The sequence below is a fragment of the Onychomys torridus genome, chromosome 9 (assembly GCF_903995425.1).
Source record: "Onychomys torridus chromosome 9, mOncTor1.1, whole genome shotgun sequence".
NCBI classification, from domain to species: Eukaryota; Metazoa; Chordata; class Mammalia; order Rodentia; family Cricetidae; genus Onychomys; species Onychomys torridus.
The window spans coordinates 61,375,910-61,395,786 of NC_050451.1; the positions used below are offsets into that span (position 1 = coordinate 61,375,910).

At 44.4% G+C, this 19,877-nt stretch overlaps 1 protein-coding gene across 2 annotated transcripts in view; it reads right to left on the reverse strand.

The window, feature by feature from the left end:
* The window catches only part of LOC118591302 (cysteinyl leukotriene receptor 2-like), a 64,510-nt gene extending 57,801 nt beyond the window's left edge, over nucleotides 1-6,709 (reverse strand). For both annotated transcript variants that reach the window (XM_036199489.1, XM_036199488.1), the window contains exon 1: nucleotides 6,545-6,709. The gene's annotated coding sequence lies outside the window, so the exon portion shown is untranslated. The remainder of the gene's footprint in view (nucleotides 1-6,544) is intronic.
* Between the last annotated feature and the right edge of the window lie 13,168 nt (nucleotides 6,710-19,877).

The window sequence follows — 19,877 nt, forward strand, 5'->3', positions numbered from 1 at the left end:
CTCTTGGCTTTATAGTTGCCACTCATTATGGGCTGGAATGCATTCCCCCCAAAATACATAGCACCTAGTACCTATGGCTGAGATCTCATTTGAAAATAGAATATCTGCAGGCACAATGGTATAATCAAAATGAGATGGTGTACTAAAACTCAAAGCCCACTAGCCAATGACTGGTGACTTTATATAGAGGAAGAGAGCAGAGACACGGGGATTTGGGGAACATTATATGTGTATGGAAGCAGAGGCAGGACTTATCTATCCACAAACCAGGGAATAGCTAGTACCATCAACAACATCCAGAAGCTGATGTCTCCAAAAGTGGAGTCTCCCATAGAGTCTTCCAAGGGAGTCTACCAACACATGAATTTTAAAAATTGTGACTCCCAGAACAGAGAACATTTCTAAAGCTTTAAACTCCTTGTTTGTGATCATTTGCTACAACAGCCATAGACAATTACTTTATCCTTCTATAATCTATGCCATCAAACCAAGAGTAATCTTTACTTTTTTCTTTTGTAGACTTGTGTAGCTCAGGCTACCTCAAACTCTAAGTAGCTGAGGGTGGCCTTGAACTCTTGATCTTCTTTCCACCTCTCTAATGCTGCTATTACAGGCATACATGATCAGGCCCAGTTTATGCTGTGCAGAGAATCGAATTCAGGGCTTTGTGCATGCTAGACAAGTCCACTAACAACAAAACACACCCCAGCCCAACAAGAGCTAAATGTATCTAAAAACCACCGAGTTCACCCCTACCAAAGTCCTTCCAGCTGCAAATAAACCACCTCTGATCACCTTCTGTTTTCCCTCACCTATCCCATAACAGTCACCCGCCTCCTCGCTGTCCCTTGAGCAAGCTAAGCAGTCTCTCACAGTATCTTTGACTCTACCTGGAAGGCCCGGCCTCCAGTATTCACGCGACTCCTCCCTTAGCTGCTTCAGGCTTTGCGTACTGTCACCTTCCAGGTGAGGTATGCCTTGATTACCTTCCTAAAATCACAATCAACCAGTCTCTTTACTACCAAAATTCTTTACTCAGCTCTGGTTTTCCCACACATTAGTGCCCAGTCATAGATTAAAGAGCTTACCAATAGCTTATGTCTTTTCACAAAGCTGAAACATAACCTGTCCGGAGTAGAAATTTCCTTCTTGATCCTTAGAGAGCCGAGCAAAGGCACTCAGTGAATTCCTGTTGACTGAATGGATGAGAATGAGTGGAAATCTCCTTTCTTAACAATGGGCATCTTTTAGGGGAAAATAATTCCCCTCCCAGTGACCTGTGAAGTCTGAGTTCCATGGTCTATTTATTTTCAGGCCATATTCCCCAAATCCACTTTAAGCTGGGATCTTACCAAGTCAATTAGATGAGGCTTAAATTAGAAAATGTATGTAGATTCAGCCGACACCACTCCTGGCACAGTACAGGTGCCTGATAAATTATCCCTCCTCTCCTTTGCAGTATGTAGAGAATTTGAATATCCTGAAGGAGCGCGCTGCAGATTCCTCTCATATGAGTTGTATGCATCTAGTGACAGAGACAAATGGTCTGGGGCCCCACGCACCTATACCAGAAGCCGCTCTTCCAGGCTTGTGGGTAAGTAATGACATAGCATCGTGGTGACCTTATGGAGTGGCAGTACTGGAGCCATGAGTGATAAATTCCTGCCTTCTGCAGCCAACAGTCCTTCCTCCGTTTGAGCAATATTTCTAACTATTGATGTCATTGTGCTTGCTCTCAGCATCTGCTAGAAACCTATGCCAATGCACATAAACAGCAGAAGATCCAGAGGAAAGAAAGCTAGGCTGCTCACCACCACAGACTGGCACTGCCACATAGTCACAGGTTGGTTCAATCTAATTGTGGGACTTACCTTTCTAAATGCCAATGAAGTCACTTGGTGACGTCCATCCTTAGTGCAAAGACATATATATTTCTTAAACAGAACCTGGGTGCTGACATTTTCTCCCACCCAGCTTCCCTTTTCTTACTACTTTGCACTGAAATCTTAATATGTTTCTCCGCAGGTCCCATTCCAGTAGGTTCATGGAATGTCATTTAAATACAAACCACACCCTGAAGTCTCTAAAAGAAGTAAGGACATATTTGTAAGTGTCTAGAAAGCAGGCTGGAGAGGGCTCAGTGGGTACCCTGTTTGGAGAGCAAGCCTGAGGATCTGAGTTCAGATTACCAGTATCCATGTAAGACCAGAAGGCAACAGGGCCCCCCCCCCCACTGGGGAGCAGAGGCAGGTCCCAGGCACTCTGGCTAGCCAGTCTAGCCAAAACAGTGAGCTCCAGGTTCAGTGAGAGCACCTATCTCTTGGTCAGGTGGAGAAGCAATTGAGGTAGGCAACCAAACATCAAACTCTGGCCTCTATGAACACCTACCTGTTCAGGCAAACACAGCTGCATGCATTCGTACACACACACACACACACACACACACACACACACACACACACACTCACACATGCACGTACACACACAGCCTTGCATACAAAAGGAAACAGAACTTGCAAATGAGAAGACCTCTTATTCTTCTGAAAACATTATCTCATTTTCACGCCCTCAATAGGTGGATATCACAATGTTCTAGATGAGAAAACTATAGGCAACATACATTCAGAAAGTGAAACTCGATCACTGCATCTACCATGGCAAATTCCCACAAGCTTGGCTTAACAAGACAGAAATGCATCCTCTTGCCCTTCTTGAAACCAGAAGTGAAAAATCACAAGATGGGTCTATGCCCTGGCATGAAAGGTTTGCCTCAATAGAATCATCCACTCATTCCATTCATGCACTTCACAAGTATTTATTGAATGTCTTCCATGCATGATGGGGACTGGAAGCTTCTGGGGGCTCCTGAAAGAGTTCTTCCTTGCAGCTCTCCTAGTCACTTGCCAGCAAACCCCAGTGTCCTGTGGCTCATTGATTTGCCATCCCAGTCTTTTTTATGTGTTTCTGTACATCACATCCTCCCCTCCATTGTCTAAAGACACTACTCATTGAAATTATAGCTTCACTGTAACTCTAGGCTGATCGCATCATAGGCTGGGTTTTGTCAATTTAGCATAAGCTAGTATCATCTGGAAAGAAGAACCTCAATGGAGAAAATGTTTCCATCAGATTGGCCTATGGGCATGCCCATGGGTCATTTTCTTAATTAATAATGTGGGTGGTGGCACCCCAGGAAGATGGTCCTGAGTTCTTTGAGAAAGTAGGCTGAGTAAGCTCTGTAGAGTAAGCTAGTAAGCAGCTTTCCTCTACTGCCTCTGTTTCAGTTCCTACCTCCAGGTTCCTGCCTTGAGTTCCTGCCCTGACTTCCCTCAGCGATGGAGTGAGACCTGGAATTTTTAAGATGAAATAAACCCTTTCTACCCTGGAGCTGGTTTGGGTCTAGGTTTTATCACAGTAATAGAAAACAAACAAGGAAAATGCCTCTAACTCCCTGGATTACTTATATCCCCAAAGTCCCGATTTCCTCATAAGGTCACATGCTTAGGGTAAGGAAGGATTCTGACATGTCTGAGGTCCATACAACCCACTGCAGTCACTAAGAAGGTAGAAAAGCCAGAGCTCAGATGCAGCTCTGAGTGCAGCTTTCTAAATGCAGGTAGCCTTCCCTGGTGCTCCGATGGGATTAGGAAAAGCCACTCTGAGGTGTCCCTGGCATGGGGACAAATGCTTCTTCTCATGTCATCTTCTCCTGAGAGAAAAGATGTTTCTCGTAATTTACCTAGATTCAAATGGAATGTAAAAGTCTCTCTCATAAGAAGCCCGTTGTGAACTTCCTCAGGAAGTATGTAGGTGGCCGTCCTAATGTACGGTCACTCTTCCTATGATAAGTTAAAGCTGTCCTGAGGATTGTCACACCCTGCATAAGAGCTTCTGGGAACAGCAGCCAGGAACACATTGCATTTATAAGGATAGTGTTTAGAAGTTGTGTGGTACACCCACCCATAATGTCTGAATCCTTTTTAACTGTGAGAATGTTGTGGAGTGCTATTTATTAAGGACTAACTCAGCAAGTCTGGGTGGTCAAGCCCTGCACATCTCAGAGAAAAGTACGGCCCTTTTCTGCTCCTGAGATAACAATAATTCTTGGAGTGTCTGGGAGCCTAGGGCCCCCAAGATGCTTGATGCTAACAATGTGGCTGATGCTTGGAACCTTGGCCCATGACACAAGGTTCACTGTGATGTCCGGAGAGGCTAGAGTAAGGACAATCACATTAGCAGTCTGCTATGCCAGAACACTCCCCACCTTTAGGGAGAAAAAATTCTGTGGGCTAGAGAAACGGTTCAGTAGCTAAGAGCACTTACTGCTCAAACAGAGTTCAGTTCCCAGCACCCACATCAGGCAGCTCACAACCACCTAGAACTCCAGCTCCATGGCCTCCGATGCTTTCTTATGACTTCCAAGGGTACTGTACTCACATGCACATACTCACACCTAGGCACATAATTAAAAATAAAATAAGACCTCTTTTTAAAGAAAATCTGGAAACCATGGCTCAGATGAGCTTCCCTCTTATCACTGCCTTCCATGTGATTACACATTGTTGCTGGGAGAATAAGTCTTGTCCACATTTCTACACTGATGGAAAAACCGGATGGTAGCGACCTTCCTTCCCTTTTGCTATGGCTGACGGTAATCTGTATTTCTCCTCTCTAACAAACCATAACCACCGTTTTGGGGGTAACCAACTACTTTCTGATGAGATCTGAGGCCTGCTTCCCAGGGGCCGTCACTTCCCGGCTAGCACTGTAAACCTGGTTGACAGCCCCGGGGCTGGGGAGCTCATAGAACCTAGAAGGGACTCTATCCATGCTGTCTCACTAAAGGCCCGTATTGTCAATACCTTCTAGACATGGATGTTTATACCCACAGACTTGTGCTTCTCTCAACCTTGGTGAGAGAAGCATCTGTTTGTAGTGGGTAGCAGTCTACACAGAAACTCACCCCTGGTCAAGATGCTGAAGAGAAGTGATGGAGTGCTCAATGGGACATCTTTATCAATCCCTCCTCTTCCATGATGTAGAGGGCAGTGGCTCTCCACATCTGAGAGAGACCGAGTTATGGGAAAAGGGAAAACTCTAAGCCATGGGGCCTGAACTTAACCTACCACAGACTCAGGGTGGAAGACTCCCCTGAGAGGCACTGGTAGGGAGTTGAGAGGCGCTTGTAGGGAGTTGAGAGGGTCAGAAGCTGATAAGGAAAATGTATAAGCAGCAGGAGGATTGGCCAAAGGGTAAAGTGCACAGGGAAAGCCGGTTCCACCCTCTGTGTCAGGGAGACAGTGGGATCGACCTCATGACAGTTTGATAACCCTGAGCCTGAGGTGGACAAGTGGAAGCCTTCCCTGCCATCCATTGCTGTAGCTTCTTAGGGTACTAACCAGCCATCAGAATATTTGACACCCACAGCAGCATCCCTTCATAAGATAATCAATACTTAGAGGGATTGAGAAGCACCAATCCAGGCTATCTGCTGTGGCCCGGCTGCTTCCCCACACCCAGTGCACTTGGAGACACCTCCCAACTAGAACATTAACAACACACAGGGATGTGATCGGGAGAGTGAGTCTCAGGAGGATGGGAGAGCCAGCCCAGCACAGAGACTCCAGTGCTGACCATGGCCAGCAGAAGCCCCTGAGATGTGAAGAACGGGAGCAATCAATGTGGAAAGAACCCTGGTGGACACTGAACACTGTCCCACACAGGCTCAACCCCAGCCTTCACCACAGGGAAGAGAAGGCTCCACACGTCCATCTCACCCATCCCCTTGACACTGCCTGTGCACAGAACTGGCCGTCCCCAATTTCTGAGGACCCAGAGAAACGGCATCCCAACACTTCCTCTATTTTACTTCCTCTTTCCTTTGGGCTTGATGGTTTCCAAATGCTGCTCCTTTTCTTATCTTACTAAACTTCAGTGGCATTTCTAGTTTGTCATGGTTTCTTTTGTTGTTCTTACTTCTTATTCCCAATCATGCATTCATATAATTTTGCTTATGCAGTTTTTATAATTACTCATTTTTCCTATTCTTTTTTCCTTTTTCCCCTGTGGTTCCTTTTTGTAATAAGCTCCCATGTTTTAAATTGTAGTCCCCACCTTGTGTGTTAACTAATCTTATCTTCAATTTTCTCATTGTTGGGAATGTTTGGATGCTGTTTTTCCTTTTTTTTTTTTTTAATTTCTTTAATCAAATTTTCTAATTTTTTCAATTTCTTGCTGTTTTCAATTCTCCTCCCTAAAAGGCTCTTCTTCATGTTTCTCTGGACTCTGTTTCTCCTCTATCTTTCCCTGACATGGAGCATACTACGCAGACATGGTTGACTGGCCAGTGAATCCCCAGGTCCTGCCTGTCTTTACTTCCTCAATGCTGGGATTGCATCATATGCCACCATACCCAGTGGGTTCAGGGGATGGAAATCAGACTCTCATGATTACAAGCCAAGCACTTTTCCTCCTGAGCCCTTCTCCCGAGCTCATGAAGCACTTTTTTAAATCAACATAATCTTAGAACAAAGAATTTTCTTACCGTCTCCTGGGACTGAGCAGGCTTATGGGAACTGACAGAGCCATCACGTAAGAGAATGCAGCTGCCTCGCTGAGGTAATTGTTACAGCACAGTCCTACACTGGCATCCTCTTTACTCAGTGGTTCTGAAGACACTGACAGCTTGTGCTTCCGACCTCCCTTTCAATCCGAGATCAGTCCTTAGACTGGCACATTCTTTCCTTAGACATGCCGTTTGTAACTCTCTCATTTGCATCCACCATCCAGCTTCTTGTCTTGGTGACTGCATATTGGCATCCTGGTCCCATTTCTTGAAAGGGGTGATCCGAAACCTCCGGCTATTCTTGGATGGAATTCTATACCACATATGTTGATTCATCCTTATTTCATCCACAAAGGTCAACTGAGTTTTCAAGTTCAAGGTTCTCAATGGTCTAGTCAGTGTCTGTAACAAATGGGAATTCATGGAAGAATCAGACAGCCAGGAAGCAGTAAGTGATGAGCTCTGCTTCGGAATGTGGAGACCCTCCAAAGCAGCTGTAACTGGGACATGTCTGGTTCCCTGGCTTCCCACTTTAGTAACTGAAGAGATAGAACTATATGGGAACAAAGAGTTTCATTGGTAACGAGCTGGCATGTTGGAAAGTAGAGAGTCTTGTCAAAACAAAACCCTGTAGGTGGAGTTTTCCCATCCCAACAGCCACTTCCAAGTTTCCACATCAAGGATTATAATATTTATAAATGCTCAGCCAATAGCTCAGGTTTATTATTAACTAGCTCTTACAACTTAATTAACCTATTTCTATTAACCTACATTTTGCCACATGGCTCATGGCTTTACCTGTCCTCCAGCATGCCCTTCTCCCTCTGTGGCTCCTGATGACTCCTCTGACTCCACCCTTCCTCCTCCAAGAGTCCTCTGTGTATGGCTGTCTGGCCTATACTTCCTGCCTGGCTACTGGCCTGTCAACTTTTTATTAACCAATGAGAGTAATACATACTCACAGTGTACAGGATTATTCTACAGCAAAACCCTCTTTCTTAATGGTTGTTGACCCCTGGTGAATAAAGAGATGAGACAAATGCTCATAAATCCTACAGTACTCACACACATGCTGCTGTTACCTCACTGGTCACCAATCTTCTGAGATCTGTATTTACCATTTCTGATTGGAATTTTCTCCTCCTCCTCCTCCTCCTCCTCCTCCTCCTTCCTCTTCTTCTTCCTCTTCTTCTTCCTCTTCTTCTTCCTCTTCTTCTTCCTCTTTTTCTTCCTCTTTTTCTTCCTCTTCTTCTTCCTCTTTTTCTTCCTCTTCTTCTTCCTCTTCTTCTTCCTCTTCTTCTTCCTCTTTTTCTTCCTTTTCTTCCTCTTCCTCCTCTTCTTCCTCTTCCTCTTCCTCTTCCTCTTCTTCTTCCTCTTCTTCTTCCTCTCCTTCTTCCTCTCCTTCTTCCTCTCTTCTTCTTCTTCCTCTTCTTCCTCTTCTTCCTCTTCCTCCTCTTCCTCTTCCTCCTCTCCTTCCTCTTCTTCCTCTTCTTCCTCCTCTTCCTCTTTTTCCTCTTCCTCTTCCTCTTCTAATAGCTAGGCTTGCATTTAATTGACACAGAACAAAGAAAGAACACAAAAAGCCAACTTCCCCAGAAAAAGAGTTTTAACCCTTTATGAGTCTTTAGTTAAAGTTGTCAAATAAAGGCAAGGCCCATGAAAAACTAGTAATGTATTATTTGATACGGTAACATCTAAAATTGGTAGGTTTCTTTCTTTCCTGGTTTTTCGAGACAGGGTTTCTCTGTATAGCCCTGGCTGTCCTGGAACTCAAATCTGTAAACCAGGCTGACCTTGGACTCAGAGATCCAGCTGTCTCTGCCTCCCAAATGCTGGGATTAAAGGCATGTGCCACCACCGCCCAACTCAACATCAGTGAGTTTCACTGAAAGTGTCGACAAGAGGCTTTTCTTAGGTCTCTCTGTTACTCCTGCAGCTCCTGGCTCTTCTCTTTCACGGTCACTTCCAACACAGCTGTGACACCTTAGGGTTCTATCTTGGTCCAGCACTTGGGAGGCAGAGGCAAGTGGATCTCTGTGAGTTGGAAGCCAGCCTGGTCTACAAAGAGAATTCCAGGATGGCCAGGGCTGTTATACAGAGAAACGCTGTCTCTCAAAAAAGAAAATCAAAAACAAAAAGGATGAAAGAATGAAATACAAAAGCTGAGTGGTGCTCACTACCAGCACATGGAGGCTGAGAGAGAGAGAGATAAGTTCCAAGCCAGTCTTGACCACACAGTGAGATCCTGTTTCAATAAACCAAGAAAAGGAATCAAAAGAAAGAAAAACAGAGAAATGCAAGAGGAAGTAATTCTGAACAAACAAAGTTGACCTAGTTTGAGAGGATGATGACATTGTCAGTCAGGGGCTTTTTTGTTCAAGAGAACCGAGAAAGCTAAAGGTCATCTGGGACTAAAAACACAGAACAAGGGGACAGACAGGTGCACAATTAGGGGAAGGGTCAAACTAGGTGGCAAAATGGGAGAACATGCAGGAAAGGGCTTTTCTTTTTTGTATAATATATCTTGATCACAGCTTCCCCTCCCTCATCTCCTCCCGTTCTACCTACTTCCCACTCCAACTGCATGACTATTTTTCTCTCTTTATAAAACAAACAGGCAAAAATAAATAAATAAAATAAAATAAAATCTTCCCACCCATCCAACTGCATGACTATTTTTTCTCTCTCTTTAGAAAACAAACAGGCAAAAACAAAAAAATAAATAAAATTAAAAGTACAGGAAACACACATATACAAAAACAAAAACCATAAGATCACAAAATCAGAAACCATAATATACAAGCAAAACACCAGTAAAGATAAATTTTTTAAAAAGAAATTATGAGAAATTACCATTGAGTTCATTTTGTGTTGGCCATCTGCTGCTGGGCATGAAACTTGCCACTGAATATGGTTTATATACTCAGTGAGGACTCCATTGGAGAAAGCTGGTGTTTTTCCTTTACAAGAAGTTATCAATTATCAATTGGAGATAGCTGTGGCTAGTCTTGTTCTGTCCCACCTGTCAGCTTCCAAATTATGACATGGAGACTTATTATTAATTATGAAAGCTCAGCTAATGGCTTGGGCTTATTTTTAACTAGCTCTTGTAACTTAAATTAGCCCATTTCTATTAATTTACCTGCTGCCATGTGGCTCATGGCTTGTTACCTCATCTCCTACATGTACTGCTTCCTCTACATCTCCTTGAAACTCTGACCTTCTCAGTATCCTCTGTGCCCCGAAATCCTGCTGAACTATTGGTCACTATTGGATTTTTATTAAACCAATGAGAGTGACATCTTCCCAGTGTGCTAAAAGACTATTCCACAGCAGATAGCTTCTGGATTAAAGATGGGGACTTGTATCCAAAGGACATTTTAAAGAAAGAATAAAAGAACATTTTGGAGGAACCCAGCCAATTGCCAATATCATGAAGAATAAGAACCTACCCACAGCACCCAATGAATGAAACCCCAGAATTCCTGCGATTATCCTACAAGCTTCCACCAGGGAAACACAATCACATATAAGAAATTAAAATTGACCATGACTTTGGACTTCTCAGCTGTAAGCTAGGACACAATGAAGAAGTGCTTCAAAATAGGACCTTTTCCCTGGCCAGGAGCCAAATCTGCCATTTAAACTCATAGAATTAAGAAATTTTTTCAGAAGAATGATAACTGAAAAAAGATTGTTTCCTGTTTATGTTTTCTCAGGAAGCAACCATGGGATGCAATTAGTCAAAATTATAAAGGCAAGAAGAAAAAAAAGAACACAGGAAGAAAACAGCAGTAGAATGAATATAAAAAGGGAGTCCCAGGAGGTTGGCAAGGAGGCCCACATGGCCAGCAGTGGTGTGTACTGTGGAAGGGGCACCCGGAGCATCCAGCAGAAAGGATGAAAATGCTAATAGAACGTTTCATCGTGTTTTCTAGATTACACAAGGTGTTTAGGAGGGGAAGGGGGTAGGCACAAAAGAAAAATGAGTAAATTTTCAGAGGTGGATAAATACCAACTTTGGGGCAGCTGGAATATTACATAAAAGGGGAATGTGATTGTTCGTGTGAGGCTCAGCACTAGTGTTTCTGGAAGGAGGGGGAAATTGGACAAGCCCTGTGGTTTCTACTGCTTTTAATGACTTACTTTCCTCACCAACTTTAGAGATGATCTAGACAAACCATGTACTCCACACAGCTTTGTTATAGACAACACCTGTGAACTAGAATTTTCCAGGAGGGGAAAAAAAAAAGCTAAGCCTACATTAAATATTCTACAAGTCTGATTAGCTAATCAGAACTTCTGCGATTGTAGAGAACTATTATCCTAAGCTATTGTTAGTCCCATTCATTCATTCATTCATTCATTCATTGTTCACAATGGTATCTAACCCACCACCTTTGTGACTACTAGGTAAACCCTTGCCAAATGTATTGACAAGACCCCCTAGCCCCCACTAGCTCCATGGTTAAGAATGGCATGAGAGAACATGTAGCCAACAGTGAAGATTTCCACACTTGGCTGGAACTGCCTACCCAAGATTCCCAGCAGTATATTTGAAAAGTACCTTGTTTTATGACATTCTTTTGTTCTCTTACTACAGAGCTTCATGGCACTGTTGCCACATTGGACCGTGATAATAGAGGGAACTTGAATCCGTGTTCCCAGGCATGGTCACCCATACATGGATCCAGAGTAAACTATCTTATTCCCTCCCTGTGAGGTTTTCACACAGACACATACACCTCTGGGGTACTGGCAGTTTGGAAAGTTACCTAAGTGTTTGCCTCCAAGAGCAGAAATGGGGTAGAAATATTGAAACGTCAATCAAGGAACCACTATTATTCATTTGGGGAAAAAGTAATTTTTACTATGATTTTTCTGAGTGTAACAACATTTGCTCCTTTGGGAACCGGCCTGGGCAGAATTGCTTCTGTGTCTGGCTTTGGAACTTTTAAAGCAAAACAACACAGAGTTGATGGAAACATGAACTGCTAAATAACAGTTTGTAGGTGTCAGAGCCCAGGCTATCTGGTGACCTTCAGATAACATCAGAATGTTTCAGCCCCTTTTAATTTTTCAATTCTGAGCATCATCAACTAATAAAACTCATGGAAATTGCTGTATTGCATAACCTGCAGAAAGTCATACGTGGCCCAAGAGGTAAACGTCTATTGTAATAGTCTAGCCAGAAGGAGGAAAAAGACACACACCCCGGATGTGCATGACCCCACCAAGCATGCAGCCTTCCTGCCCACTGTCTCCTGATAGTATTGCCCTCCCTGTAAAAGCCCATTGTGTGGGAAGTTTCTCTGGCATCTTCTCCAGATGCTGTATCGAATAAAACTGATTTCCTTCACCAACTCCAGCCTTCCCAGTTGTTCACTGCTCTAGCCGGAGGTTGAACCTGGGAGAAGGGAGCCTAGAAAAATGAGGCCAACTAAACTTTCACGCAACAGCCAACTTTATTCAGAGCCTCGGACAATTTATACCGAGAGTTAGGAAGAATCACGTGAGTAAAGTACAATCACAGTGACAAGCCGTCTGTGGCAAAAACTTGTTTTTTTCCTTAGAGACATGTAAACCAATAACAAGAGCCAGTTGTGATGAATAATCTGAAATCAGCTCATTCCTGTCCTCCACTACCCCTGGGAGGGCACGGAAGCATGCTCCAAGAAGAATTCTGTGGTTTGAAGAAACTGAGATCATAAGACTCTTGTCTTGTTTTCTTGGAATTTTCTCACAAGCCCTCAGAATTCTTAACACAACTCCGGTCTTGGACTGTGTTCTGACACCCAGTATTGGCTCTTTAGAAGTAAACAGCTAGACCTCCGTCTGGTAATATAAGTTCTTACTTGGGATGTAAGCCTCTATCAAATGAAAAGAGGGGAAAAAAACAGATATTTCTTTAATAATAATGATATACCTCATGTATGTATACATAGGAGACACCCAGGAAATGAGTAAATCGTGATAGCAAATTTCCAGAGGTGGCTCTGACCCCATAAAAGGCAGGGGCGGTGGGAAAGGCTGCTTTTGGAGCTGCATACAGGAAGAGGACACAACCAACGAGAAGGTTTGTCATACAGAGTAAATCTAGGCCTCCTCCAGCCCCACAGGTGTCTAGCCACCTCCTCATAGTGGAAAAGACTGAGAAACATCTTGGAAAATGGCGTCCTCTACAGAGAGAGATTTCCTTCACTAAAGGGTAATGGCTACACTTGATTTCATAGCTTCATCCCCATGTGCAGTTTCTCAAAATATCCTTATGCAAGGAGGTACATTGAGGCACACATGGCTGATCTCCTACAGCCATACATTGGGGCATGACCTAAACCCTTAATTTGTCATAAACCTTTTAGGGGTGTGTGTGTGTGTGTGTGTGTGTGTGTACACAAAGGTATCTGCATATTCCATTGAAAGGTTAGGTGATATGATGTATTGTAAGTAGCTTCGTGTGTGTGTGTGTGTGTGTGTGTGTGTGTGTGTGTGTGTGTACACAAAGGTATCTGCATATTCCATTGAAAGGTTAGGTGATATGATGTATTGTAAGTAGCTTCGTGTGTGTGTGTGTGTGTGTGTGTGTGTGTGTGTGTGTGTGTACAAAGGTATCTGAATATTCCATTGAAAGGTTAGGTGATATGATGTATTGTAAGTAGATTTGTGTGTGTGTGTGTGTACACACAAAGGTATCTGCATATTCCATTGAAAGGTTAGGTAATATGATGTACTATAAGTAGCTTTGTGTGTGTGTGTGTGTGTGTGTGTGTGTGTGTGTGCGCACAAAGGTATCTGCATATTCCATTGAAAGGTTAGGTGGCATGATGTATTGGAAGTAGATTTGTAGAGGTGAAGAAGGGAAAAATTCCCTTTGCCTTTTTCTACGATAAAGTGTCATGACCAGCAACACCTCCAAAGCCAAAGATGGGAATAAAGCATTAGCACTGATTTTCATACATGTTTTACTTCACATAGGAGCCTGGAGAACAGAGATCCAAAGACCCTGAGGACGCTTCAGGATTCTGTGCTCAGCGTGGAGCCAGGGACAGCCAAAGAGAACCCTGAGGACAGAAGAGAAGGGGTACCCAGAACTACACTGGATAAAGAAACGCAGCCAGGCCTTTTTGCTTTGGTGCTCCACCACCCCTCAGTTACAGCCTTTTCCTCCCGGGTCTGGGGCAGGACCCCTGTGGACTCACAATCTGCTTCCGGGGGGCCAGCTCCTAAGCAGCCCTGCTGGGCAAGTTAAAAGTGTGGTTCTCACCTTTGTGGCTGGCTTTCCGGAAGGAAGGCGACAGCCGGTTTCTTCGCCTTGCTTTGGGGAAGAGTGAAGGATGAGACCTTCGAGGGCAGGAGAAGCCAGGGAGAACGTGTTTTCTGAGTCTACTTACTACGTTTCACTCTGGGGTGTCATTTTCTGATCACTAACATAATTTAAGATGGAAGCCCCCGCTCTTCCGGTCTGTCTGATGTGGCTACCCTTACCCCCACGTGAACTGAGTGGGGGATCAGTACACAGGGATGCCTTTAGACCAGGGGTTCTCAACCTGTGGGTCGTGACCCCTTGGGGTGGAATGACCCTCTCACAGGGGTCGCCTAAGACCATCGGAAAGCACAGATATTTAGACTGTGATACACAACAGTAGCAAAACTACAGTAATGAAGTAACAACAAAAATAACTTTATCATTGGGGTCACCACATTAAAGGATCGCAGCATCAGGAAGGTTGAGAACTACTACTTTAGACATTACCCGATCAGTCGCCTGAGCAAACCAAGTCGAGTGGTAACCCTAGGCTGCCAACCCAGTCTTCAAAGTCCAGTCCAGAACCTATCTGGGAAAACTGTCACTGTCATAAATATAAGGCAGTTTTGCCTTCATGGCCCATTCTTATTTAAAAAAAATAAATAACAAAATTTTAAAAAAAAAAGTATACCTGACAACTATGTTGGTACAAAGCTTAATATAAAACAGGCTGGATCCATTGTTCTGTATTTATTAATATTGTTTGGTTCTTTCTGATTTTAAAGGAACTCAAGACCGGTCCATAAGTCAGGCTTCCAGGCACCGTGCTGAAGGTAAGAAGAAAGTAACAGACTGAAGAACCTGAAGCAGGAAGAACAGGCAACGGGTGTACTCTGTCGCCCCCTGGTGGTCCTGGTAGGAAAAACGTTACAAGCCAGGACACTATAACGCCATTTGAGGCCAGCTGCTGTTATCATGTGCACTGGAGTACTTTAGAAACACCTGCCTCGCCGAGTTTCCTCAGGCTGTATAAGTCTTGCGGATTTCCTGGGAGGCCAGGCTTATGTCCACTGATATCCAACAACCTCTAGCCTGGCCTACACTACCTAGCAAGGTGGGCACCTTTATTGGACCATGGTCTTCCTGCCACCACACTCTGTCCCAGAAGTGCTGGGGCCAAGTGACTGTGGACAGCTCTGAACCCTGAGCCAAAATAAGTCTTTTTCGTGTACTTTATCACAGTCACAGGAAGTGACCAGGAGGTTCTCTCCACACTGTCTCGTGGGAGTTAGGATTGCAGCGTAGGAGTTTGCGGGCCACACAAACATTCATCAGAACTTCCTGCCCAAAAGAGTCTTCTCTGGCAGCCCTGTGTGGCTAGCTAGTCGAGTACTGGGCTACTGGCCTTGGTGGCAAACTCCACCTCGGGGAGCTCCTTTTTGCCAAGGCGAGGCTGAACTGTGAGTGTGACATTCTCACAGTGTCCCCTCTTCATCCCTGTGTCCCAGGATCCAAACGCAGATGAAGTCACAGCCTTGAATTTCAAGCTGTGGGAGAGATTTGATGAGTGAAGGAGAGTATGTTTGCATTTGTATAGAACCCCATTCCGTTAATTAATCAAAGCACTAAGCCACCTTGACAAATCCTTCCAGGAAAGCCCACAAGCTAAACCCTGGTGCACCTTGTTTCAAAGAATGATTTCAGATGAGGCAAAATCTGGCATCGGGCCCTCTTAACGCTCACGACCTGTTATCTGTGATAGGAGACATTCTGCACAGGAAGGCCCTGCCCATTGAGTCCGACATGAAGATTTTCCTTCCTACCCTCCTTCCCACCTTTATCTCCACTCCACAAGCAGAACATTTCATGAAAAAAAAAATCTCAAGGGAAAAAAAGATGCTTCCTAAAGTAAAGAGGAAATCAAGAAACATCCTTAAAAGGTGGTTTGGACAGCGTCCCACTGGCTGGCTGGGGCAGAGTGCGCTCCAAGGAAAGGAAAGGAAGGCTTGCTGCAAAAAGGTATGGAAGGAAGAGCCAAGAAATCCATGTATAATGTAAGTAGAGGTAGACCCCCAAACCATCCACCATATAGAGTAGTTACCTCAGGGGAGGAAGGTGCTAGGTTTGGGCGAGGATAGGCGGGGAGGGGGTATTGAGGAAGGAGACTGAGTTGAATATACTTTTTTTTAATTATTATTTTTTTAATATTTTTTATATTTGTGTTTTAATTTTACATATCAGCCATGGGTTCCCCTGTCCTCCCCGCTCCCACCCACTCCTCCACCTTCCCCCCAGCCCCTCCCCTCCATTCCCATCTTCTCCAGGACCAAGACTCCCCTGGGGATTCAGCTCAACCAGGTAGATTCAGTCCAGGTAGGTCCAGTCCCCTCCTTCCAGGCTGAGCATGTGTCCCTGCATAAGCCCCAAGGTTCCAAACAGCCAGCTCATGCACTAAGGACAGGTCCAGGTCCCACTGCCTGGGTGCCTCCCAAACAGTTCAAGCTAATTGATTGTCTCACTTATCCAGAGGGCCTGATCCAGTTGGGGGCTCCACAGCTTTGGTTCATAATTCATGTGTTTCCATTAGTTTGGCTATTTGTCCCTGTGCTTTTTCCAATGGTCAACAAGACAAAGCGACAGCCTACAGAATGGGAAAAGGTCTTCACCAAGCCCACATCTGACAGAGGGCTGATATCCAGAATATCTAAAGAACTCAAGAAATTAGACATCAAAATGCCCAACAGTCCAATTAAGAAATGGGCTATAGAACTAAACAGAGAATTCTCCACAGAGGAAGTTCAAATGGCTGAAAGACATTCAAGGAATTGCTGAACATCCCTAATTATCTGGGAAATGCAAATCAAAACGACTCTGAGATACAACCTTACACCTGTCAGAATGGCTAAGATGAAAAACACAGAAGACAGCTTATGCTGGACAGGATGTGGAGCAAGGGGAACTCTCCTCCACTGCTGGTGGGAATGAAAGCTTGTACAGCCACTTTGGAAATCAATATGGCGCTTCCTTAGAAAATTGGGAATCAATCTCCCCCAAGACCCAGCTGTAGCACTCTTGGACATATACCCAAGGAATGCTCAATCATACCACAAGGGCATTTGCTCAGCTATGTTCATATCAGCATTGTTTGTAATAGCCAGAACCTGAATACACTTCTTAGCAAGCTGCATGACAGCTGCATGACTTCCAGCCCCACCAGACAATGCAAAGAGTCTACTCCTAAAGGTTTCCAAGGGAAGGGATGTCCTGCATTGCAAAATAGTTTAGGGGCTGGGAAGATGGATCAACAGTTCAGAGCACACACTGCTCTTGCTCAGGACCTAATTTCTTTTTCCTGCACCCACATCAGGCAGCTCACAGCCTCCAGCTCCAGAGAATCTAACCCCCCTCTTCTGGATTTTCTGGGTTCGTTTTTTCTCTCTCTCTCTCTCTCTCTCTCTCTCTCTCTCTCTCTCTCTCTCTCTCTCTCTCTCTGTTTCACACAATTAAAAAATAAATATTTAAAAAAGAAAAACAAATAGACAAATAGATTTAGTTACTATGTGAGCTATAATATGTAACCAAGACAGGAGATTGCTTTGTAGGGGAATGGGGTGTATGTGACCCAGAATACATGAAAATAGCCAGGCTGACCTTTGGTGGCAAGGGGACTGGGTATGCTCCTGCCCTGGTCACAGCCCATCCCACCATCACCCACCCCATCTCATATAGGGAGGGCCTGGTTCTAACAAGGATCACACATGCTTTCTCTGCTTAAACACACACAAAAGAATTATAACATAAATTATTACCTTTACCTACTACAATATGGAGGTGTGTGTGTGTGTGTGTGTGTGTGTGTGTGTGTGTGTGTGTATTCTAGTGATAACTCTCCAGGGAGAGAAAAAAGATAAGAACAAAAAAAGATAGTCAAAGAACTTGACTACCCACTCAGCTTTCTAAACCTCACAGATTCTTAAAGTGAAAAACGGGAAGAAAGTTTTCTCATCTGCTGTGGCCACCCTCCCCCCAGGGGATTAACTGAAATGCTCCTTACTTATCACTAACCCCTAACTTTATGTGGTCACAGAAGCTTTGGGTACCTACCACAGCTCCAAACAACACAATTTGCCACGGAACTTTCCAATATGCTGTTTCCTAGACAGCACTGGAATTGTGAGAAATACGTTTGTTTCTTAAGTCAACCCCCACTCCCACCCCCACCCCAGTCCATGGTATTTCTCACCAAGCAGCCTATACTAACTACACTAAGGCCGACATAACTCTAACACACAGCTACACACGCTCGTCTCCTGTTCTGGCGGTTTACGGTTTACACTATGGCTGCCAGTCTGTGTATGGCGGGGTAGGTGGGGAAAGGGCATGTATACTTACTCATCTGCCACCCAGAGCTGCAAAGAGAGAAGACTTGAGCTGGGACAGACTAGTAGAGGGGTCCAGGAAGACAGAACTGGGAAAGCAGGGGCCTTCCACCTGAGACCGAGAGAGGCGGAAAGTGTGAAAGGAAGCCCCGCCAGGTCTGGGTGGGGGTCTATGGGAGGAGCCCGGAACTGCAAACTCAAGGACATCCTAACTGGAGACCTTAGTGGGGTTTTGAGATTGGACTGTGTCTGAGGTTTCCTCTTCCAGGTCTGAGCCACGGTTTAAATTAGGGTCATTTGTACAACCGATATCTTGTTTCTAAAGGATTAATCCAGGGTCATTAGTACAATTGGTATTCTGTTCCTAAAGTGTTCTTCTTGCTTAGCCTGTGTCTAGGACCTCCTGACTAATCCTGCCCCCTCATCTGGTGCCCCTATGTCTGCAAGTTGCCACTGCCTAGTTGGTTTCTTATTGTTTTTATACTTGATGTACACCCAAGTAATTAGCATTTTATTTCATTAAAAAATCAAATTATCGCTCTCATTGCCCAATATGCGGCTCTCTGCTAACACAGCTGCCTGCCTTTAGACCTTCCTCCTGTGTCTGCCCACACAGTTCAGCAGAAACACATTTACCTAGGGTAGCCACCCATCCCGGCCTGCTATTTACTCTGTGTAATTAGTCCCATGGTCCGTCCGTCCCCCCCCAGGGAGGCGCCAGCTTGGCTTAAATGACTCAGAGCTCAGCTGCAGCTTCCACTAGACTAGGGGCTACGTTAACCCACCTCCAAATAAGGGGCCTTCCTGTGGACCTAAGAGCAGGGGAGGAAATCATCTGTGAGAGCAATTCGGTGGAAGCCCCCGAGGGTGGGGGCGGAAGCCTTTGCTGCTGTGCGGAAAGGACCCCCAAACCACACAGACTGCCATGTCAACTCAACGGTGGCCTTTCCTCCAAAGCCTCATCTGAAAACTGAGGGTCATCTTTCCTTTACAAAAGTGACATTTAGTGACAGAGTCGGTCAGATTGTGAACTCCAGAGCACTCGTTCTGTAAACCACAGAGCTAAAGGATTTGGGCCCAGCTGTTCTTCCCTCACACACCAAGGTTCAAATAAAGGGTTTCCTTCTCCTTTTGAGGAATAAGAGACAAGTGGCAGCAGGTGGCCATGAAGAGGTAGAGACAGATAGACAAACAGACAATGGTTACAACCAGGAAAGCAGCTAAGGGAAAGTGCACTTACTTTGTTATTGATAACGTTTGTAGTGGAAAAGAACATGTTCCTTTTAGAGTAGGGAGGTGGTTTCGGATGGCATGGCTGAATTTCCTGAGATAAGGGATAAATACAAAGAATAAACATCCCAGCATAGGAAAATTAGGACATTTGCATCCCTGTATAGTATAGCATTGCCTGGTAACACACATAATACACCATTCTAATTAATTTCAGAAATACAACTACTTGTTAGCATAAATATGTCTTACGTGTTGTGTATTTTTAAGTTATTCATTATTTATCTGAAATTCAAATTGACCTAGACATCTTCTATTTGGATTTGCTAAACTGGACATCACTATTATTTTTAGAAGAACAGAAAATGAAAATTCACATTGAGTTGGGATCAAGATGGAGCACAGAACATAAGGAGAGGTTGGAGAAAAATCACCCAGTGATTTTCTCTGAAAACAA